Source organism: Dipodomys merriami, unplaced genomic scaffold (assembly GCF_024711535.1).
Source record: "Dipodomys merriami isolate MVZ:Mamm:240054 unplaced genomic scaffold, mDipMer1.0.p SCAF_1, whole genome shotgun sequence".
Taxonomy (NCBI): Eukaryota; Metazoa; Chordata; class Mammalia; order Rodentia; family Heteromyidae; genus Dipodomys; species Dipodomys merriami.
In genome coordinates, this window is record NW_027202270.1 from 36,300,837 (window position 1) to 36,325,277 (window position 24,441).

Sequence of the window (24,441 nt, forward strand, 5' to 3'; positions counted from 1 at the left end):
ATTGGTAGATATTGATGCAATTTGTTGAGATGAGGAGTGAAAGCAGATTTTGAGGAGGGTTTAGAGCTGAGAAGTGGGAAGGAGAATGAAAACATAGTTTGGGGATGTATTTGATATTTTCAGGATATCCAAGTTAGGATATCCAGTAAGCAGACTTATTCATATGATAAGGAGTTAAAATTCTTAGAACACAAGCAATCATTGATGCCACAAATGTGTGAAAGATAACTCCAGAAGACAATGTAAAATAAGAAGAGAAAAAAGCATAAGAGAACCATTTCTTATATCATTAAACCAGTTATTGAGAGGTAATGCTGTACTGAAACACTGAAATATTGAAAATGTGTGCAATAATAGCATTGGGTGTTTGAACAACCGTGTAATGCTAACAAGGCTATAAATGAATCTTGCTTTCTAAACCCTTCGAATAACCTTTAGTTACACAGTGTGGTTTCCTTAAATTACCACAGGCATAACTACTTGGGCAGAGAGAGCCAGCTGGTTTCACTCTATGCCACACAAACAAGCCTGTGGCACAAAGCTCAGTCCTCCTAACCACACATCCCGTCATGTATTCACTCAATTTTTCGCACAGGTCATCCCACATCACCAAGTAATGCAACTGAAATTTTGAAAACCCAAGCATTGCCCAGGAAATTATTGATGCTCCACTATCACTCATTAATCATCTCCTCCAGTTTTTTTTTGCAACAATCAACAAGAGGAAATAACTAATCTAAATTTTTGCTTTGTTTCTAATCTTTAAAGATTAAGACTTTCAAGTGAAGGTAAAAGATCAGCAACCACAGCATCTTTATCTCTATTCTTTGCATCTTTCTATCTGTCATAAAGGACATTTGCTATCTTTAAACTCTGCAGTGAACTTTACCAAAGAAAAAGAACATGCCTCTCTCATGATGGCAAATGTGACATGAATCCACTATTTCACAAAATGATATCAGACCTGACATCTCATTACCTATAATTCTCAAACTATTTTCTGAGATCATTGTTATCATAATAGTTGTTACATACCATCAGTTTCCTACTCTGGGTAAAATAGAAAGGAAGTTCAAGAGATTTGAATGATTGCATAATATGCAATATATAAACTAGTTTTGTCCCTTATTGGCGACCATATTTACATATGGGTTGTATTGTGACATTCCCTGAGAGAAAGCTACTTGTTCCTCCTACTCAGCTGCAATATCAAGTTCTATGACTTCAAATGTGCCTATGATAAGCAAATATTATTTTTTTCTGAGGTAACAAACCATAAAAGATACAATGTGGGTAGAGTGTGCATGACATAGGATGTTTTATGATGATCCACAGGACTACAAAGAACTTAACTGGATCTAAGGGAAAGCCAAACTATATGCACTCACAGGATTCTTTTTTTTTAATTTAATTTTATTTTATTTGTGAATATACTGTACAGAGGGGTTACAATTACATGGGCAGGATAATGCGTACATTTCTTACCAAGGATTGCAGCCTCCTCCTTTGGTTTACCCTTCACATCCCTTCCCAGCCTCCCCCCTCCCCTCCAATCCCAATCCTTCTCCTTCCCCCACTTCCCCCTCCCCCCCCCCCCCCCGCACCGACATTGTAAAGCTCGTTTTGGACATGACAACTTGTACTTCTCATTGTTGCAACAGGTCCATCTGTATCCTTAAACAACTGGTTTTTCCCCATCTCCTCCACAAGTTATACTGACATCAAATATAGTGAAAGCAGGGGTTATAATGTGGGGGAGGGACATACAAAGCAACAAAGAGATAATCTTATAAATGCGTTAGAAACACATGGATGAAAGAAAAAAACATTAAAATACATATCTAAGGGTTCATTTTCCTGACATCACATTATCTGACCTTTTCTGCTTGACTCATACATATACTAGATATTGCAAATAAGGGAAACCATGGGACCTATGTTTCTTTGGGCCTGGCTTACTTCACTTAATATAATTTTTCCCAAGTTTTTCCATTTCCTAACAAATGGAGCAATGTCATTCTTTCTGATGGAGGCATAGAATTCCATTGTGTATATATACCACATTTTCTTGATCCATTCATCTACTGAGGGGCATCTGGGTTGGTTCCATATCTTAGCTATGGTAAATAATTCAGCAATAAACATAGTTGTGCAGTTAGCTTTAGTGTGGTCTTGTTTGTAAACATTTGGGTAAATGCCCAAAAGTGGGATTGCTGGGTCATAGGGGAGTTCTATGTGAAGTCTTTTGAGGAACCTCCATACTGCTTTCCAAAGTGGTTGAACAAGTTTACATTCCCACCAACAATGAAGTAAGGTTCCTTTCTGTCCACATCCCCTCCAGCATCTGTTTTTGTTAGAGTTCTTGATTTTTGCCGTTCTAACTGGGGTGAGGTGATATCTCAATGTTGTTTTGATTTGCATTTCTTTTATGGCTAGGGATGTTGAACATTTCTTCATGTGTCTATTGGCCATCCTTCTTTCTTCTTCAGAGAAGTTTCTCTTTAAGTCTTTCGCCCACTTATTTATTGGGCAGTTGTTTCTTTGAGGATTTGTTGTTGGGGGGTTTAATTTTTTGAGTTCCAAATATATTTTAGATATGAGACCCTTGTCCGTTGTATGGCTAGTAAAGATCTTCTCCCAATCCGTGGGCTTTCTATTGATCTTACTAGCTATGTCATTTGCCCTGCAGAAGCTCTGCAACTTTATGCAATCCCATTTGTCCAACCTTTCTTTGATTTGTTGTGTTTCCGGGTCTCTATTCAAAAAATTTGGGCCTGAGCCAAGGAGACCTAGGGTTTCTCCTATTCCATCCTGTAATGTTTTCAGAGTGTCTGCTTTGAGTTCAAGGTCTTTGATCCATTTGGAGTTGATTCTGGTGCAGGGTGATATATAAGGATCTAGCTTTAGTTTTCTACATGTAGTTAACCAATTTTGCCAGCACCATTTACTGAAGAGGCTGTCTTTCTTCCATTCTATTGTTTTAGCTTCCTTATCGAAGATTAGATGGCTATAGGTCTGTAGGTTCATTTCTGGGTTTTCAATTCTATTCCATTGGTCCTGAGGTCTGTTCTTATGCCAATACCAAGCTGTTTTGATTACTATGGCTTTATAGTAGAGTTTGAAATTTGGTATTGATATTCCTCCAGCAGTGTTCTTTCCGTTGAGGAGCGTTTTTGCTATTCGGGGTCTTTTATTGTTCCATATGAATTTTTGGATTGCCTCTTCTATTTCCTTGAAGAATGAGGTTGGAATTTTGATAAGTATTGCGTTGAATTTGTAGATAGCCTTGTGAAGTATTGCTATTTTCACGATGTTAATCTTTCCAATCCAGGAGCATGGGAGGCTTTGCCATTTTTTTGGTTCTGTGTTGATTTCCTTTTTCAAGATTTTAAAGTTTTCATCATAGAGGTCCTTCACTTCTTTAGTTAAGTTAATTCCTAGGTATTTTATTTTTTGTGGGGCTATTACAAATGGAGTTGCTTTCCTAATTTCAGCCACACTTTTCTCATTGTTGGCATACAGAAAAGCCATTGATTTTGGGGGGTTAATTTTATAACCTGCTACTTTGCCAAAGTTTTGAATCAGCTTGAGTAATTTGGGAGTGGAGTCTATGGGATTCTTTAAATACAAGATCATGTCATCTGCAAAGAGGGAGAATTTTATTTCTTCTTTCCCTATTTGGATCCCCTTTATGTCTGCATCTTGTCTTATTGCTGTAGCTAGGCATTCTAATACTAGATTGAACAGAAGTGGAGAGAGTGGGCATCCTTGTCTTGTTCCTGAGTTAAGAGGAAATGGCTTTAGTTTTTCACCATTGAGTATAATGCTGGCTGTAGGTTTGTCATATACAGCCTTTATTGTATTGAGGAATGTTCCATGGATTCCTAATTTTTCCAAAACCTTCATCATGAAGGGGTGTTGGATCTTGTCGAATGCTTTTTCTGCATCCATTGAGATAACCATGTGGTTCTTATTCTTGCTCCTGTCGATGAGATGAATAATATTAATTCATTTGCATATATTGAACCAGCTTTGCATCCCTGAAATGAATCCTGTTTGATCATGGTGTATGATTTTTTTGGATGAATTGTTGAAGTCGATTGGCCAAAATTTTGTTGAGAAGTTTTGCATCTATATTCATCAAAGAAATGGGTCTATAGTTCTCTTTCTTTGATGAGTCCCTGCCTGGTTTTGGGATGAGGGTTATGATGGCTTCATAGAATGTGTTCGGTAGTGAGCTTTCTCTTTCAATTTCATTGAAGAGTTGGAGGAGTATTGGTGTGAGCTCTGCTTTGAAGGCCTTGTAAAATTCCGCTGTAAAACCATCTGGTCCTGGACTTTTCTTAGCTGGGAGGTCTCTTATTGCTGTTTCTATTTCAGTGCTTGATATGGGCCTGTTAAGATAGTTTAACTCATCTTGGTTTAGTTTTGGCATGTCAATATTTGCTAGGAAAAGGTCCATTTCTGTCAAGTTCTCAAACTTATTAGCATAAAGTTTTGAGAAGTATTCCCTTATAATGTTCTGAATCTTGGTTGTTTCCGTGGTGATGTTTCCATTCTCATCTCTGAGTTTATTAATTTGAGTGTGTTCTCTTCTTTTTCTGATAAGATTTGCTAAGGGTCTATCAATTTTGTTAAGTTTTTCGAAGAACCAACTCTTTGTTTTGTTGATTCTTTCTATAGTTTTTTTGGATTCTAATTCATTTAATTCTGATTTAATTTTGATTATTTCTTTCCGTCTACTGGATTGGGGTTTATCTTGCTGCTCTTTTTCAGGGAGGTTTAGATGTGTCATTAAATTGTTAGTTTCAGATCTCTCCAATTTGTTGATGTAGGAGCTCAGAGCTATAAACTTGCCTCTGAGTACTGCCTTTGCTGTGTCCCAGAGGAGCTGATAGTTTGTGTGTTCATTTTTGTTGAATAGCATGAACATTTTAATTTCCTTTCTAATCTCTTCCATGACCCACTCATGATTCAGCAGTGTGTTGTTCAGCCTCCATGTGATGCCGGACTTTCTTTGGTGGCTTTTGGTGTTGAGTTCTAATTTTATTCCCGTGACTCACAGGATTCTTTAAGGAAGGAAATGACCCTTAATTGTTTTATGTTGTTTTAATGTCCAAAACACAGTGAAGCTGGAGACCTTTGACTTTCTCTTTCTGGAGGTGTTTCTGATAAGTTGTCAGAAAAAGCAGACATTTTCAGCATTTATCATTTATTAATACAGATTTAGAAAAATGGTAGGACTACAAATAGCTGCCTTCAGGAAGTACTGTAAAAGAGTCCATGATTATTCTTCATGATTAGAAAAGTAATTTTTCCATGGCACAACCAAAGAAAAGCACAGTGTCCTTCTGCATACTTCACCTGCCTTCCTATCCTCTCTCATTCATCCCCTTTCTGTAATGGAACTCTTCCTTTTTTATAAAAATGAGAATAGTAATTGAGACCCAAGGCCCAGGATTCTCCACTAGGTCTGGTGGATTCATTATTTGTCTATATCCTTTTCAATCAAAATTAAAGAAAATATTTTCTTTGTCATACATCCTATGTGCAAATAGCTTAGTTTTAATATTTATAATTTTAAATCTAAATACAATATGTACTGTACTGTTGAATATAGATGAGCTGATCCTTCATAAATAGTCACACTCCAGGTTCTTATTGAACCGCTTATGTGATATTTACTGTATTATAATTTAGCAATTTACTTGTCTATCTTCCTTTGAATTGAGAGCTTTACAACAATAAGAAAACATGCTGAGACCATCTTACTTATCTTCATAACTTCAGCATCTAGAAAAGTACCATAATAGGCAATAAGTTTTCACAGATAAATGTACTAGATGTAGTGAAGAGCCTAAATGGAAAATGATTATATTAACTTAGACAGGAGATACAGAATCAGTATGTAAAGCAACTAGAATATTTACTGACAACAATCACCATTAGGTTCAGTTTTCAAATCCATCATTTACTAGCTGTATGATTTGAGTAAATGATTTAGCTTTTGAGAATTGCTGTTTCCTTCTCTACAAGAGGGGCATGGTGGTAATGTCTACCTTGATGATAATATGGAGATTAAATGGAATTATGTATATACATACATAAATGTGTATATGTATGTATGGCACGTGCCTGTAATTTCATCTACTGGGATAAGGAGGGAGGAAGATCACAGTCTAAGGCCAGGCTGGGAGATAGCATTAGACCCTATGAAACATAAATTACAGCAAAAAATGGCTAGGGATGTGATTCCAAGATCAGAGTAGCTGCCTATCAAAGAAGGTCCCAGTGTTTTATCCAAGTACTACAAGTTTTTCCTGGTTACTAATTACATTTTTATACTTCATGTTTCCAAAAGGTAAGTTGGCTTTTGGTTCAAAATCATCTGCTGAACACCCAAATTTGAATAATGACTTCCCTATGATCACATTTCACTGGCAGTCAAGACATGTTGTAAAGAACAAATCCCTCACAATGTTGCAATATATACTTCTCAAAGTGCTTATTACTGGTAGTAATCAAATGCATAATTTTCATTTTTTCTGAACAATGTAGCTCTTTTTATTCTGCTGCATTAAGTGGAGAAATTTCAAGTAAATTGAAAAATACATACTGTCCACAAACACAGACATACATAAAACTACTTTGTATGTCATTAGCATATATGTTGAAATGTTTATATTTTACCGTCAGAGAAGAAGTGGGAAATGGAGCTGATATTCAAACCAAGTTTTAGGACATTCTTGTGCTCCTCAATAGAAAGAGCTTTGTTAGGTAACAAAACAGTTTGACTCTAGGGAAAGACCAATTCAACAAGATATAATGGAACATTTATCCCCCAGTGTCTCACTCTTTCTATATCTATAATGTTATCTTCTGTTTTCAGTTGGTATTATAAAATTGATCCCATAATACTAAAGAGAAAGACTATGCCATTCCACCAAATAGACTGGAATTATATAAAAAAGTTCTCATATCTTCAGGAAGGAGAATAGCCCTGCAGCTGTCATGTTCCCCTGCTTTTATGCCTGATGAAGACCTTTGGTAGCTTCTGAAAAGAAATATTGAAATTTTCCAAGTCATATTGCACTAATATCACAAAATTATATGATTTGAGCTTTACAAATAGAGTAGATTAAAAGATTCAGTATTTAACAGGAATTTACTCTTCTGAAAACAATAATCTCATTATGGAAGTGTGGGTTAAACAACAGATCCTGTTGTCCTTGCCCTTTTGTAAATTGTTGTGGTCTCTTTCAGAAAGGGACTGCTTGAGAGATTTTTTGCTGAGCTATTATAGAGAGTCCAACTTCTGGCTGGACTACCTTTTATAAGAGTGTGCTGTATTTACATGCTAGAAGATATGCCAACTTCTAAATATTTTCCATTTGAAAAGCTGTCATCTGGATGCAGATTTGATGTATTTAGCAAATAAAATTGGGGAAATTATACTTTGAGAGTTTATACTAACTATTGCTGTATCACGTGGTAAGAAAAATTTGGATGATTGTTTACATGCACTTCTTAATACTGTATAAAAGTAGGTAAAAATGAAATACTTCATACTCATTAACAATCAGCACAATAAAAAAGAAAATGGAGCATATCTATATCTACATCTACTGGTTACAAATATGAGTTAGATCTTACTATCCTGGCACTATCTTGTAAGACATTGTATGGACATTTGTAAAAATTTAAGTCTTATCATTGCACAGCTGAATATTAAGAATAAAAGTAGAACTTTAACAAAAAATTGCTTCTTCAAAGTAATATTTTTGCATCTAAGTATCAGAATAATGGAACTTTACCATTTTTAGAGTGTGTTGGTAAATGAACCTTAGCAATGTCACATTGATTTGGTACTTATCTTAAATAGAAGTTCTGACGATGAGTTTTAAGTGTCACATTAAAATAATATAACTTTAAAAACTCTACAAAATGTGCACAAGTCCCAGAATGAATCAAAAGCCAAGTTAATAGCATAGTCTCAAGTATTACATAAAAAGAAAATGTGCAGACTGCTTCATTACCTAGAATAATAATTTATATTTTATAACTATTAAAGGGAAAAAAACGACAGGTTATCTCAATATATGAAGTGTATGAAATCAGAATTTACTGCATTTTATTAAAGATAAAACAGAAGGTCTGCAGGAAGCAGAAACCACAGAGTTGTTAGGAAAAGCATGCTTGAAAACAGGCTAGTGTACTGTAAAGCAGCAGAGAGCTCTGTGGGCCGTGATCTGGAATGTGGTCACATAGGCCATCAGAGCTCCCAGAGAGCAGGAGGAAAAAGGCCTAATGCTGATAACAATGTTTTGATGGAGAACACATAGATTGTTCAGTGATTCTGAAAGGTAATGAAATAAGAATATGGGAGGAATGATTTTTCAAGGGCAAAGTCTCTCCAAAATGTTTTAAAGAATCAGTTTAGTCCTTTGTTTAAAACTTGCACAGTTCTAAGAAGCATCTAGCACACTTGTAAAACAAAACAAAAAACAAACAACAAACAAAACCCCTTTCCAACTCTACAGACCTTGCCCCACTTGTGATCCAGTGGAAGTAGGTATTGTTTTCATCTGTATTTTTGAAAGGACTCAAGTAAGCCTTATGATAAAGTTGGTTTGGGAAGAAAGTCTTTTCCTCCCATATTTAAGTCTTGAACTTGTATTTGAATAATACAGCTTGCTACTACTGAATAGTAACAAATACTCTCATACAATCATTATATGATTTCTCTGTGTGATTTTTTAAAAAATTGTTAAAACTTTAGGGACTAGGAAAAGCCCTACCAATTAAATGAAATACATTATTCTTATGTTACTTAATGGGGCTAAATTGAATAATCCCAATTTGCTTCATTACTGGCTTCCCTCAACATTAACAAATTCATACTTCATTAGGCTCCAAAATCAAATGACTGAAAGAGATGTTAGAAATTATATATTGTGTCTGCCTTTCTTAATTCCCCTTAGATCATAACACTTGTTTCTAAGATATGTGCACAAAGTACACTGTATTATATGACCCTGAAAGTCAGTTGTTTTACAATGCTTTTCTGCAAAATGCTTCTGAGACTGGCAAGTAAAAAGTGGCCATCTCCACTTCCTGCTAGTGGAAAGCATAAATTTGGCCATGAGATTCTTGGAATCCTGCCATGCAGACAGGTGGTTCTCAACATTTCTACTCAGAGCTCATGTTTCTAAATGCTGAGACTCCACAATCATAGATGACATAAAAGCCATGGCTAGATATTCAAGGAATTAGTTTAAGTCAAGTACTCGTCAATTCTATCTTGTGACATTTGCTCTCTGGAGTTAGGAACTTGATATTCATATGCCCTAGTCTATCAAGTCATGGTGTGTTAGAACTCAAAGCATCCTATAGAATTTCCTCATAAAGCATGGTTCTCATTTCCACAGGGAACTAAAACCTGTTTGTTTTAGTGTACGAGTCATAAAACTTATCAATTTAGAATATCATTCTCATTATTATTAGCAAAAGTCCAATAGAAACAATTTTTAAGCTTCTTTTATTACACATATACTCTCAAAACACTTGGTTGCTTAACATACATAACTTCATTGACAAAGTTAATAATCTTTAACAATTACATTATTGTTTTAAAGTGAATAATAAATTCTAGATTTGGCCCTGAGTTCAAGCCCCAGAACTGGAATACACACACCACACACAGACATACACACACACACACACACACACACACACACACACACACACACACACACACACACAAAATAAATAAATGAATAAAATCTATTTTCAAATATATGTAAATTATATTCACTTTATAATAATTTCCCCATCAATAAAAAATATTTAATACTTTGTTAATTCCCGACTGTTAGGCAAATAAAAAGGAAATATAAAGGTTCAGTATTAAATGATTCCCTATTAAATAGCCAATCATATTATAAACTTCTATCTCAGTATATCATCTGCTTTATATTATTATAAAAGTTATATAAAATTTAAAAGGAAACTTATACGGAGTTCCTAAAGTTACTTGATTTCTTTCAAGATAAGAATCTGAGACATAGGAAGTGGCACTGTGGTTCAAGTGGTAGAGCACTCACCTTGAGTTGAAGAGCTCAGGGATAGAGCTCAGGCCCAGAGTTCAAGACCCACAACTGAAAAAAGAAAAGAATTCTGATACATAATAAAGTTTCAATGACTAGAATACCTCCTCTTCCCTTCCTCCAAAGATCACTCTCACTAGCAATCTTTATCAACTTGGGCAGGTTTCTAAGCCTCCATCTATTTACTTTTGAACAACTTCTCCAAACCATCCTTTTCTGTACATTACGACTGTCATGGCTTTTGCTTAGACTACTATCTCTGATCTAATTACTCCTGTTTCCTGAGCCCATATCAGTCCTTTCTCCAGCTAGTATCCAACTATAGACAGATTTTATCTTTAGCATCTTGGCCTAATCATATTCCTCCCTTATTCAGAATCCTTTAATAACACTCAACATATGAAAAAAGGATAAAGCCTATCTGCCTTAGTATTTCACGAAAGTACCTTTAAAATCTGGCACCTGTATGCCATTCCTGTCTCTTTTCCCATCATTCCCATTCTCCTATCCTAGGAATAGGAAAAATGTTCTATGCTTAGTAGACTATTTGTATTTGTTGCTTGCATTAAGACATAGAAATACAGAAAGGTTAAGTGACATGTTACACGAATACAGCTGCTATAGCTAACAACCAATTATTTTCTATTTTCCTATTTTCTCTGTATTGATATTACAAAGCCCAGTGCTGGCTCAAATACAAACTAATTCTTAGAGAGTTTCCTGATCCACTAACCTTCTACTTCATAATCTGGAAATTAAAAGGGTTTGACTAGACTATTTAGTCTCCAAATAGTCCCTAAAGCCCCTGCTACTACAGCATTGTACAATTTCATTGTGCTTTTATAAATGATTATTTCATTCCATTATGATAAATGTCATACTTCTCAGAAATATACTATTTATATTATTTATAGCTCAATTTTTAAAATGAATATTTGCATGAATACTCAGGGACTATAACTTCTTCCTATCATTCAGAGCAAAAGCAGAACCTCAAAAGGACAAGATAAAGCATAAAATCCCAGATAGATGTTCAAACTCTATCTTGAGAGTGGGGATCTGAACCTCTCATTTCTGCTCTCATTTCTGCCTAATTAGAGGACTATTATCTAGAGCTACATATATTTTTTAGACTTCCAAGACAACAAAAATATTAAAAAACTTATAATAGCCTCTTCTAATATTTACATAGTACTTACCACTAGAAAAATGGTCTAAATGGTCTTCATATCTAAATTAGTAAGCTGTTCTTTTCATATCACCAGTACATCAAGAATATATGATTCTCTGCTTAAGAATGGCATAACTTGTTTAAGAAAACTAACAATTAACAAATACCAGGAAGCTGAAATGTGAAGTATCTGGGGAGTAAGATCAAGGGGAAAAGTAGACAAATGAACAGAGGAAGGGTGCGAGAATGCAGTCATAATATAATGTGTGTGTGTGTGTGTGTGTGTGTGTGTGTGTGTGTGTGTGTGTGTGTGTGTCCGTGTGTGTGTGTGTATGTGTATGCGAAAATGAATACGAAAATGGAACTGGAAAAATTGAGGGCATGGGTAAAGTCAGAAGAGATGGGGGAACAAATGAAGGGGTAACACTGGTTAAGAGGTGTTATACTCATAAACTGACATGTTTAATTGAAATCCCTTTGTATTACTACTTAAAGACAATAAAAATGATAAAAAAATAAAGAACAGCAACAGAATCCAATTATTTGCCTCTGTGTAATGAAGAAAAATTGTCCAGTGGAGAACATCTCAGGATGTCTGCCTAGCACAGATGCTTTACTTTGAAAAGTCCACCAACTTTTCCTCAGCAATACATTTTGGGCTCCGTGCATTGTTTACAGTTGATCATTTCAAAGGTAGAAACTGTTCATCTCGTAATCAACTCATTGGCTGAGTTGTTACTATCAATATTTATAATAATTTAGTCAAGGTATAGTAGCTTAGCTAGTCAGAAGCACTGACTGGAAGGCCATGCAAGGAATCGACACCATATGTATTTTGAAGGATCAAGAGATGGAAGGGGGAGAGGGGTAGATAGAAAGAGGAGATAGTGAGAAAGGAGAAAGTGAGATTTCTATTCTTCGATTTTGTTTAAAATGTCTACGTTCTGATAAATCCTCCTTAATTCAGTCTTAGTTGGTACTTGATAGTTAATTGTAGTAGTACATATTTCTTTTAGGACCTAATGACTCTTAGAAGGGTCAATGGATTCTTCTTAATCCTTCTTATAATAAACTAATGTGGTATCTGACAACTCTTTGCAACATTTGCAAAAGTAGGGAAGAGTTTTCTTTTCCACTAGATATAGAACAATCATCTCTTTCCATAAGTCATACTTTGTAGTTTTACATCAATTATATTTAAGATGTCTTTTCTTAATCTGTAAACAAAGTCACTGTCCGACCAAGTTATCTTTGAAAAATAAAAAGAATACAGAATAGTTTTATCCTTTCTCTCTTTTCACTGCTAAAACTAAGCTCTAATTCTATTTGCATTATTATAATGAATCTATTATTTCATATTGAAAGGATTTGTTATTTATTATTATTCCTTTAGCCCAGGAGAGAATCAGACTACTTAAAAATGCCTTTTTTAAAAAAAATAAGATTTAATAAACTAGCATTGGAAAAGCTGGTGGTCTTTATTACAGAGCTCAGCATGAACCTTGCTTCATGATTCAAAATATTGGCAGGAGCCACAAGGTAAGCCAGCAGATGACCAGCCACAAAGAATGTGTCAACTACCAACAGAGTTATGCCTGAACTGACATTCAGACATAAAACAACATGGCTTTTACTTCATGCATGCCCCTAATCCTCTTGTATTATGATTCTTACATTCCACATAAACCTGAAGGTAGGCTTGCAAGGAATTTGAGGTATTGTATTTCTAGTGTAGTTAACTCAATATAAAGGAAACCCACTGAACTACGCTTGATATATACTAATATCATTTTATCAGTGAGAAAATAACAACATTGCAATCATAATTTCCTTGGCTTGGCAAGTTATTCATGGATTTCTACAAGACAAATTATAACATGATCAATTTTAGCTTCCACATCTTTTTCTCATCATACCACAGCCTTTCATACACATTAAGTACTCATTAATATTGGTGAATTGGACTTAATTTAATTCAGTGATGTACTTTACAACCCACGATCAGGCACTTGACCTAATCCCTTTTTATTCATGCCAAAGTCCCTTGACCATCAAATTGAGCCCCATATTTAGTTTCATTTCTTTCTCTACCCGGCTCTTTCTTGAGTACTTGACAATATTATAGAATAAGTAGTGGTTAGTTCCCATGATTTTTTAACCTGTTGAGATTGTTAAGACAGTGTCTGTAAATAGCTTGAACATCTGAAGTAGTCATCTAAAAGGAATCTATTTACTAGAGTTGAATCACATTTGTTTGAAGACATAATGCATACAACATTTACTTTGTTTTATACTTTGGCATTTGCAAAGTTTCCCTTGCTTGCAGAGCTCATTTTTTATATTTTTTATACTGTTTTCTCCAACACCATTTCTTAATGTTTGAGAAGTCATGGCCTCTCATGAGACCCTTTGGAAGCTATGTAACCCTTCAACAAATATAAACAAACATGCATTGCATACGATTTTAAAGGATTTGGGAATCTTTGTAACCAGTCTGCAGATTATCTGGAAGCCTAATATACTCTAACTTACAACTTCCCTTCTTATTTAATAATGATATTTATAAATGAGAATAATTGCAATCCCTAAAATAGCCCCAAATTCGATTATATCACACTAATTTCCCCTTTTGAGGTAGGTATCAAATTTTTTAAAGACCTACAAGCATCCACACAAGTCAGAGACTATCATTTTAACTCTGTTATAATGGAAGGCTGCCTTCTCTCAGGTACGCTGTTTTATTTTCATTTACATTTTGCTCACCCTCCTGGTATTCTAACATAGGGCTTTGTATGTAGTTGTTTCCTAATGTACATTTTTCAAACAAGCTTTATATTTCTACCTAGAAAGATATTTTTTTTCTTCTTTATGAAAATCTTCTTAATTTTTCCATTTGATCCACAGGATCAGGTGGTTCTGATCTAATGTAAAGGTTTGAATATTGCATGCAACCTCCCAACAAGGAAGAGATTTCTGTTTTAGTAATTGAACTAGATTGCATTAAGAAAGGAGATTCCAACAGTTTTTGTTTTTATAAGAATGTCTTATTTTGCATGTTTTTCTTTCAGGCCATAAAATCTGCATTGATTGCCCATCACCTAGATTGAAAAGTGAGTTTCTGATTTTTTATTTGTTCTGGCATGAAATTGAATACATCTGTTTTGCCATGTTTTACCTGTCTTACCTTTTTTACTCATTACAGTTTTTCTGCCCAAACATTTACAACCAAAGATATTTTGAAATCTTTATCCTTATTTTTAAAGGTAAAAATACTTTAAAAATAAATTCATTGTGCTTAAAACTCAGGTAAAATAAATTCAGTAAAAATGGTTATTATTAAGGTGTGAATAAAACCTCATAGCTTTCTGGTGTTTTTTTTTTCCATTTGGCTTGATTTGTTTCTTTTCATATAAAACAATTCAGCCAGCTATTAGTGGTTCACACCTGTAATCCTAGCTATTCAGAAGGATGAGATTTGAGGATGGAGTTCAAAGCCAGCCTCAGCCTCAGCAGGAAAGTCTTTGAGACTTTTATCTCCACTGTGCTACCCAAAAAAAAACTGGAAGTGGAGCTATAAATCAAGTGGTAGAGATCTAGTCTTGAGTGGAAAAGAAGCTCAGGGACAGCTCCTAGGCCCTGAGTTCAAGCCCCAGAAACAGCACACACACACACACACACACACACACACACACACACACACACACACACAGACACACACACACACATTTATACAGATCTGTTTGAAAACTCGCTTCTCTTCCATGCGGTTATGGAGAAGATATGACATTTTACTAAAGCAGTGCTAGGTCCTTTCAGCACTGCTATGGCTCTGGAGCCTTTATCCAGATCATGCAGTGTGGACCTTGTCCTGAATGGGCTCCACTTTGGGAATAAACCAAAACTTGTTCATCAGCTCCATTCAACTGAAGACTGGAAACTCCAAATGAAGGACTTATATTTCCAAACTATGATGTTCTGTGCCCAGAAGATGAAGATTTCATAGGAAAACAAACCGGCACTGAGCTGGGACAGGAGTTGAGCATATTCTGAAGTTTAACTGAATCTCTTTCTTCATCACATCACTTTTTCCTTTTTGGGGCTGCAGCTTTCTAGCTACTAAGTGAGCCTTAAAATTCTTAGTCTCAGAGATTCTTGAAACTTTTCCTTTGTTGCCCAAGATCTTCTGGACGTCTTGGACGTCCTAGAAGGAAGAGTTGGCACTGGGATAATTTTCTTCCTTTCTGGGTTTGGACACTGGATACAAGAACTCTGTAGCGGATTTGAGTGTATGTGTGTGTGTGTATGAGTGTGTAAGGGCCAGAAGTTCCATGTATTTGTTATCATTGTACTATAACCAGTGCTCAGAAAAAATGGAATCATGCCAAAAAGTTAAAGGCACTAATACTGAAATGGATCGCTCTTCTGTTAGCACTGACCATTTAAATGAGCATTGCTCTGTTTTCTAATTAAAAAAAAAAGCTCACAAGCAAAGTTAATACACTCTTTTAGTTCTGTCTTTCTCTTAATAAATAAAAGAGAGGGTGATCAGAAGAGGGCCAGCTGGAACCATGTAATTTAGGTGCCGCAAGCTGTCTTTTTCATAATTACTGCATGAATACATCTTAGCATCATTAGAATGTAACTTAAAATATATCCACACATGCTAAAACATTCCTTGAAGTGTAAACTCCTATGTAAAATAATGCTAGACACCACAATAAAAGAAGTCAACTGTGTTAAAATACAAGGTGAAAATTAATAAGAAAACATTCTTGGAGTTACTTTTTAGCATTCTCAATATTGTGCAACTGCAAAGCTATCAAACTTTTGGATTCACTCTACATATGTAACTGGAAACTTCTAATTTGGCCAGTCATTTTAAACCATTTTTTCAATTGTTCAGTTTTCTTTCTGAAATAAAATATAGCAACTGGAGATATTAATTATGTGCTACATGAAATAATCATTCATGGAGAAAAATAAGCTGATATTGTAAAGCAAATTTGTGATGAGTTGAACTATTCTTTGCTGACACTTTCCAAAATTATTACTAGGAAGGATAAATTGTTTGGAAGTATTTCTTTTGCAAAATAGCTAGAAACTTCATGTAACTTCATATGAAGTCACAACTAAATCTAGCTGTAACTAAATTTAGCTTCCTAAATCTTCCTAATTATATTTTCAATTGTATGCACATTTAATGGGAAATGCAAAGTAATTACTAACTCTAGAATAGTACAGTATACACACATTTATTTTTGTTTAAAACAACACAGCTGTCCCTCTGAGAGCCTTCAGGAGGTGAAGCTACATGACTCACTAATGTGGGAAGTTCAGCATTGATGGCTAACACATGAGATTTTTCCACCACTTGCTCTTTACATTTAGCAGCAAATGGCTAAGTTTGGAAACGCTGCATCTTCCTATTTAAAAATATAGTAGCACTACAATTTGAAGACTTCTTTTATAGTCAGCAAAAATTTTTAGTTCTGAGATTAAAACAGGGTGTGAAAAAAGCCATCGCCTCAAACTACTGTACATTTTATTTAGTTTTGAATAGTTATAAAAGCATGAACCTTTGGAGAAATTATGGATGTTTGACCACATAGTTTTCATAGATTTTCCATCGATATCAGATGAGTTATATCCTGGGATTTTAACAAGTTACATGACATCATGATTATAATAAGACATTGTTCTTACCACAAAGGAAAAAGTTGGCATTCTACCCAGTTGACTTACATCACAAGTGATGACATTTATCCAGAAAACTTGGGGTGATAAGAAAGGACGAGGGATAAATCATATGCAACATCTAAGGTACAGAGGTTGTTTCAGACTCTGGATTCCCATAACCACTTAACTCAACCTTAGTCTTCTCATGAAGATCATGGTGATTATCAGAAATTTGTTGCAGTGATGGAATAATAACCATATCTAGAAAATGGGCAGTCCATGATCCAGTGCAGTATCCTGGACATTGAGATGATTGCAATTACTAGCAGGAGACTGATGACAATTACTGCACCTGCCATTCTTGCACTGCTGCCCACCTCCCTTGGGTTCCTTTGGAAATGCCTGTGAATACAAACTTCACTTTCAAAAGCCACATCTGTGTTAATTCCTCCATGTGCCAGTCCCACATTTCCTATCTGCACAGAGTAAAGAAATACCTGGAGATTTGTATACTTGACCACTGACTGTGGGTGGAAAACATCCCTGCTCCCAGCACTGAAAGGGCAACCTATGTGCTGTGCCCCCCACCTGGAGAACTTCATCTCCCCAGGACATGGCTTAGCCTTGCATTCTGGCTTTGGCCTCCTTTCCTTTCCAGTCACATTGACTGCTTCTCTACTTTTCTTGAAGATATTTCTTAGTAAATTACTTTCTCACAAATTCTCCAGAGATGTTTCTGGGAAACCTGAATCTAAGGTAGTAATGAAAAAAAAGAAAGAAGCATAGAAGAGAGGTATAATTGTTAAGCTCTTTTGTTAACTTGACTGGGATACCAGTGCCCAGATATTTGGTTATTATTGCTAGGTGTACCTGTGAGGATGTTTCTGGGTGAGACAAACACTCAAATTGGTAGACTATGTAAAATATATTCCCTCTGGTCCCCATGTGAGCCTTATCCCTCTAGTTATAGGCCCGAATAGAATTAAAGGCCAAACAAGAAGAACCATTGGTCTGACGGACTTTGAGTTGGGTCTTGGGCTTTTTTCCCCTTCCTAGTTCAGACTTGGACTTGAACTCACATTATTGGTTCTCTTAGTTCTCAGACTGTGCATCTTCGCTCCTCTCAGACTAAATAATACTATGGAATAATGCTTACAATAATTTATCTCTTTATCTACTTACATCCTATTTATCATCCTCTTGAAAAAAATCCTAAAAACAACAGATCCAGAACTAAATACACTCCCAATTCCCTTTACTTCAGAAATTAGGAGAAGACTTAAATAGGATCTTTCTGTTGTAGCTGATAGGATATGATAGAATATGTAGAGGCACAAAAATGTGCAGCAGATGGTTTACGTTCCTCTCCTGTAGTGTTTTCCATGTGTACCATAACACTGTTATCGCATTTTGCTGTATAATCTAGAATGCTATTCCTGTGAGATGCATGTGGTCAGGGATCACATGGTCAGAGGCCCCTTGTGAGTTCTTAGAGGATACTAAGTGATGCCTAAATTGGAGTTGGATCGTGGAATTAGCTTCACAGAATAATTTCACATTAATGCTATATTTTGGGCATCATACTTTATGGCATAATTCACTTACTAAATTATGTTGGATGATGAAAATAATATCATGTTGGGAACTAGAAGCCCCAAATTCCGACTAATGTGTTATTACTCCCTACTTATTTGACTTAGGACAAGCTGATAAATTTTGAGTCTCTGTTTCTTCATTAAATTATTACAATACTTGACTATCTTATATAAGTTTTAGGGTTGTATATCCTAGAATGAGACAACTTGAGAAGAGTTGAAAAAATATTTCATCTATTTTAATATTACCTAATATCTAGAGTAATAGCCAATGACCACTCCTGGTATTTGGGTGTCTAGATTATGTAATCCTCTTTAAGATCATAAAATTTATAGAACCAAAATTATATATATAGTGCATATTATTTTAATCTAGCAAAATATAAAACTCAAATGTTAACTAGGTACTAGTGACTCACATCTGTAATCCTAGCTACTCAGGAATCTGAGATCTGAGGATCACAGGTCAAAGCCAACCCAGGCAGGAAACTACATGGGTCTCTTATCTCCAATAAAAACGACTAAAAAAAGAAAACCCAGAAGAGAAGCTGTAGCTCAAGTGGCAGACTGCTAGCCTTGATCAAAAGAAGCTCAGGGCCAGTGCCCAGGCCCTGAATTCAAACCCCAGGTGACAGAAAAAAAAATCAAATGTTCTCAAATAATACAAATATCAAAATATGGGGAAATAAAATGGTGTATAAATTAACTCCTTGACACATTGTATTTTCCAATTATTTTGGTTCCATATTCTGATTGTTTCTTTAAAAGACAGAAATGCTGCAATGTCATAGAACAAAATTTAAAAAATGTTTTTGCATTGGCATGACAAAAAGGTTATTTTTTAATTGCTAGCTTAGAAAAATCTTCATTGATTTTGACATTAGAGTTTCTAAATTCTATGTGGTATGCTAAGTGAGATTTTGGCATTTTGAAGCTTCTGCCAGTCTCTTTCACTCCAAATTTTGGGCTTTGTTCCAGTCATATTCAAATGGTGGTCTGATTGACAATTATGAAAAAGTTTGAAATGAAGTTGCACACAATAGCAAACCAAAGGCATTTTGAGTCAACACCCCAAAAAGAAGAAAGATTTTGAAAGTTTTCACCATAAAGAAATGATGAAGTTTAAAGAAATGAATATATTTATCCTGGTTTAAATGCTGCTCAATAAGTACATGTATATAAATATATCATTATGACTCAAACATTTATAATATGTGTTTTTATGCATTGATTGAAAATATATATGATATATGAAAATAGCTGTGGACATATGACCATATAATATGATGCTAATCAAAATGAACCCTAAGATATGGAAACAAAAGGTTTTTCTTTGTTCTTGTTATTTTAAATGTACTGTTTGAAGTTATTTCATTTTTCTTAAGGTTTTTCTCCTTTGGTTTATCCCCTGTTGTCACTGTATTTGATTTTGGTACCCTGTGTCTTGAATATATGTTTATCTGATTTGGGGAAGGGAAGGGAAACAACAAAAAGATAAGACAAAGGACAAAGGTGGAACCAGTGTAACAATGATACTCACAAAACAATATGTTGAAAATGAACTCTACAACATGTGGGGAAAGTGAAGTGGGAGAAAAATGAGGAGAAAAAAAGTGGGAGAAAAAAAAAAACAAGAAATGTACTCACTGCCTTAAGTATGGAACTGTAACCTCTTGACAATAAAATTAAATTTAAAACTTTTTCACTTAAATACCCATTCCATATTTAAGGGTGGTATGAAGTATGCAATCTAGTTTTTCTAATATACACATCAGCTTACTCATGCATGTGTGATAATTTCCTCCTCCAATTTTAGTGGCTTTTAAAAGATGATGTTCTGAATTTTTCATTACAAAAACTTTTAAATCCAGAACAATATCATAAAAAGTATCTATACACCCACCTTTGTTCAACAACTGAGAACATTTTTGTCATATTTACTTCATGTATAATATCTTTGTCATATCACACACAGCACCATAGAGTATTTTCTACAATAGAATCTCAGAATCTGACAAGTTTCCTTAGGGAAGATGAGTGAGGTTCTCTGAGATGTGATATGCTGTGTTTAGATACATCAAATAGGCTCTCCCTCTCTTACAGGAATTCATAGCTTAATGCACATTTTTTCCAATAATTATGATAAATTCTGTTTTGTGGAATTCTCGAGTGTACATTCCAGTGTATATTTAGCTGGATATGCTTTTTTAACCAGTGAATTTTTGACAGGAATGAGTTTTGATTAGTCATCTATTACAATAAAAAAAAAACTCAGCTTTCCAGTTCACTCATATACTGCTCCACTTCCAGTTCTGTGGAAGTCATTTAGAGATAAGAGACTCACCGACTTTCCTGCCTGGGTTGGCTCCTAATTGCAATCTTCAGGTCTTAGCTTCCTGCCAAGTTCACAGAAGTGAGCCACTAGCACCAGGCTAGAGTAAATTTTCCAAATGACTTTTACCAACTTATTCTCTTCAATGAAGAAATGAATAAACAAAGTATGTTTTACCCATGTGACAGGATAATTTTGATACATGCAACTATATGGATGGATATTCAAAGCATTATGCTAGGTGAAAAGAATATAGACATAACCAAATACTCCACATAAAGCTCCCTTATGACCCAGCAATCCCACTTTTGGGCATTTACCCAAATGATCACAAACAAGACCATACTAAAACTACCAGCACAACTATGTTTATTGCAGCATTATTTACCATAGCTAAGATATGGAACCAACACAGATGTCCCTCAGTAGAAGAATAGATCAAGAAAATATGGTATATATACACAATGGAATTCTATGCCTCCATCAGAAAGAATGACATTGCCCCATTTGTTAGGAAATGGAAAGACTTGGAAAAAATTATATTAAGTGAAATAAGCCAGGCCCAAAGACACATAGGTCTCATGGTTTCCCTTATTTGCAATAACTAGTATATGTCTGAGACAAACAGAAAAGGCCAGATAAGTTGATGTTAGGTGAAATAAACCCCAAGATAAGTATTCAATTTTTTTTTCTTTCATGTGATTGTTTCTAACATATTTATAAGATGATTTCTTTGTTGCTTTGTATGTTCCTCCCCCACGGTATAACCCCTGCTTTCACTGTATTTGATGTTGTTATAATTTGTGGAGGGGAAGGGAAAAAACAAATCATTTAAATAGGGATACAGGTGGACCCATTGCAACAATGAGATTACAAGTCGTAATGTTGAAAAACGAACTTTACAACTTTGGCCTGGGGGGGAAGGGGGGGGCAGTGGGAGATGGGCAGGGATGGGAAGGGAAACAAAGGAGGAGGCAACAATGCTTGATAAGAAATGTACTCATTATCTTGCCCGTGTAATTGAAACCCTTCTATATGGTATTTTCATAATAAAAAAAGAATATAGACACAACCAATGACTGCATGATGTATGCTTTCATGTATATGGAATTCTTGGAAAAACAAAATTATAAGATAGAAAATGGGTGAGTTGCTGGCTGCAACTGGCCAGAAGGACTGCAAAAGGACTATTAGAACACAGAGTAGGTGATTTTTCATTGGTGGTTATACTACTGTGTAAGTTTGCCAAAATACAGCAAGTAAGTTAGTTTACCTTTCCTGATGTCTTTTGGTTTAAATAGTCACTGCTTTAGTCCTATTTATCCATGAATATTTTAATGTTTTTTTATTGTGAAAATACCGTACAGAGAGGTTACAATTACATGAGCAAAGTAGTGAGTACATTTCTTATCAAGCATTGTTGCCTCTTCCTTTGTTTTTCCCTACCATCCCTTCCTTCCCACTGCCTCAACTATACTTTCCCCCACCCCCTACCTAAATTGTAAAGGTTGTTTTTCAGCATAGTGTCTTGTACATCTCATTGTTGTAATTAGTCAACCTGTATCCCTATTTAAACATTTTGTTTTTTCCATTTTCCTCCCCAAATTATACCAACATCAAGTATAATGGTTATACCATGGGGGAGGAACATACAAAGCAACAAAATAATCACATGGTACCTTATAAATGTGTTAGAAATAATAGCAAGTAAGAAAAAACCACTTGCGTCCCTATATTGGCGTTCATTTTGCTTAACATCATCTTATCTGACCTTTTCTGCTTGTCCCAGATATAGACTAGTTATTGAAAATAAGGGAAACCATGGGACCTATGATTCTTTGGGCCTGGCTTATTTCACTTAATATTTTAAATATTGTTGTGATGATGAACCCAAAGAAAAGACCATGTAACACACATCTGTTTCCTTTAATATAGTATAGTTCATGAATACTGAAAAACATGCTTTTAGGTGTGATCATTTTGGTGACCCAAGTGCCCAGAGGCAAAAATAATGCTTGAAATACTAAATTATGCTTCCAGTTCCAGCACTTCCAAAAAATAGGCAAAGTCAGTAAAGTTAAAGGTAAAGCATGTTTTAAAAGTTATATCTTAGTATAGCTTTAATAAAGAAGGAATCCTAGCTCATCAAACTTCATTTTCCACCATTTTATCTATTTTCTATTTTTAATAAATTTTTTATTGTGAAAATACCATACAGAGGGGTTACAATTACATGAGCAAGGTAATGAGTACATTTCTTATCAAGCATTGTTGCCTCCTCCTTTGTTTTTCCCCTATCTATTTTCTATTTTTATCTGAGCAAAACATGCATTGGAAGTTCAGAGACCAAAGGGATATTAGTTAAAAGACTTTGTCTTATGCATGAGGAATCTAAGATTCAGAAAAAAAAAAGTCAGTGGGCAAAGATTATATAGTTATCAGTGCCTGAATAATTACTGAGATTCATGCCAACACATGTTTCAAAAGTTTACCATTGCAGTTTTAAAAATTAAAACTAGACCCAGGAGCCGGTGGCTCATGCCTGTAATCCTAGTTACTCAGGAAGCTGAGATCTGAGGAACACAGTTCAAAACCAGTCTGGGAGAGTCTCATCTCCAATTAACCACCAGAAAACCGGAAGTGGCACTGTGGCTCAACTGGTAGAGAGCTAGCCTTGCCCTGAAATGCTCAGGGACAGCACCCAGGCCCAGAATTCAAGCCCAATGACTGATATAAATAAATAAATAAATAAATAAATAAATAAATAAATAAATAAATAAATAAATAAATAAATAAATAAATAAATACTAGCTGTCTTCCAGGTAGAAAAGGAAATGGAGAGAATGGGAAAGGTTTAAAATCCTTTTACTACATATATTTTAGGTTATTGAAGCTGAAAATTTAAGGCCACCAAAAAGATAAAGTCCATTTTAGGACTTAAAGCTTAAAAATAGTTAAAGAAACAAAGGATTTTGTTTATGTAGTTTAAATTAACAACCATTTTCTGAACAGTTTGCTTTGCTCTTTAAATTTTAGTTTAGTTTAGTGCTTTAAATACTCATCCTTCACCTTAACACATGAGTCCATCATTTGAATTTTACATGATCACTAGTATGGAGACCTTCAAGTCAAGCATACTAATGTCCTTTCAGAAAGGGTCCTTGGAGAGTTGGTAATAGAACAAAGTAACTGAGTTGATTTGTAAATGATTCGTGTAATTAAAGTTTTAAGGTAATTGGAAAGGAATTGTTTTTGGAGTTTCATTTCTGCCTCCTGGAGCACACACGTGGTGGGAAACTTTTAGTCATAAAGCATCTCTCTCTCTCAAGGATGTAAATGCCTTTGACATTGCTGGATGGTGCTGTCACCAAGGGGATGGGCGCCATCTGTCCCTGCTTAGCTGTGCTAAGATCGTTGACCTGACAGAACACGGTGAAACTGGAGATGCCCGAAGGAGTATCACCACTCCTTTCTAACCTAGTAATGAGTTATCTGAAGTGTTACAATGCCATGAGATTGTCTGTGAAATGAAGACAGAGGAATTATTGTCAGTCTGGAAAA

The 24,441-nt window shown here is 35.1% G+C and overlaps 1 long non-coding RNA gene across 1 annotated transcript in view; it reads right to left on the minus strand.

Annotated features, from left to right (window-relative positions):
- LOC138833210 (uncharacterized) overlaps window positions 1-24,441 on the minus strand; it is a 126,212-nt gene that overhangs the window by 13,024 nt on the left and 88,747 nt on the right. Inside the window, exon 3 of the long non-coding RNA XR_011373847.1 lies at window positions 10,104-10,157. This is a non-coding gene — a long non-coding RNA (uncharacterized lncRNA). The remainder of the gene's footprint in view (window positions 1-10,103; window positions 10,158-24,441) is intronic.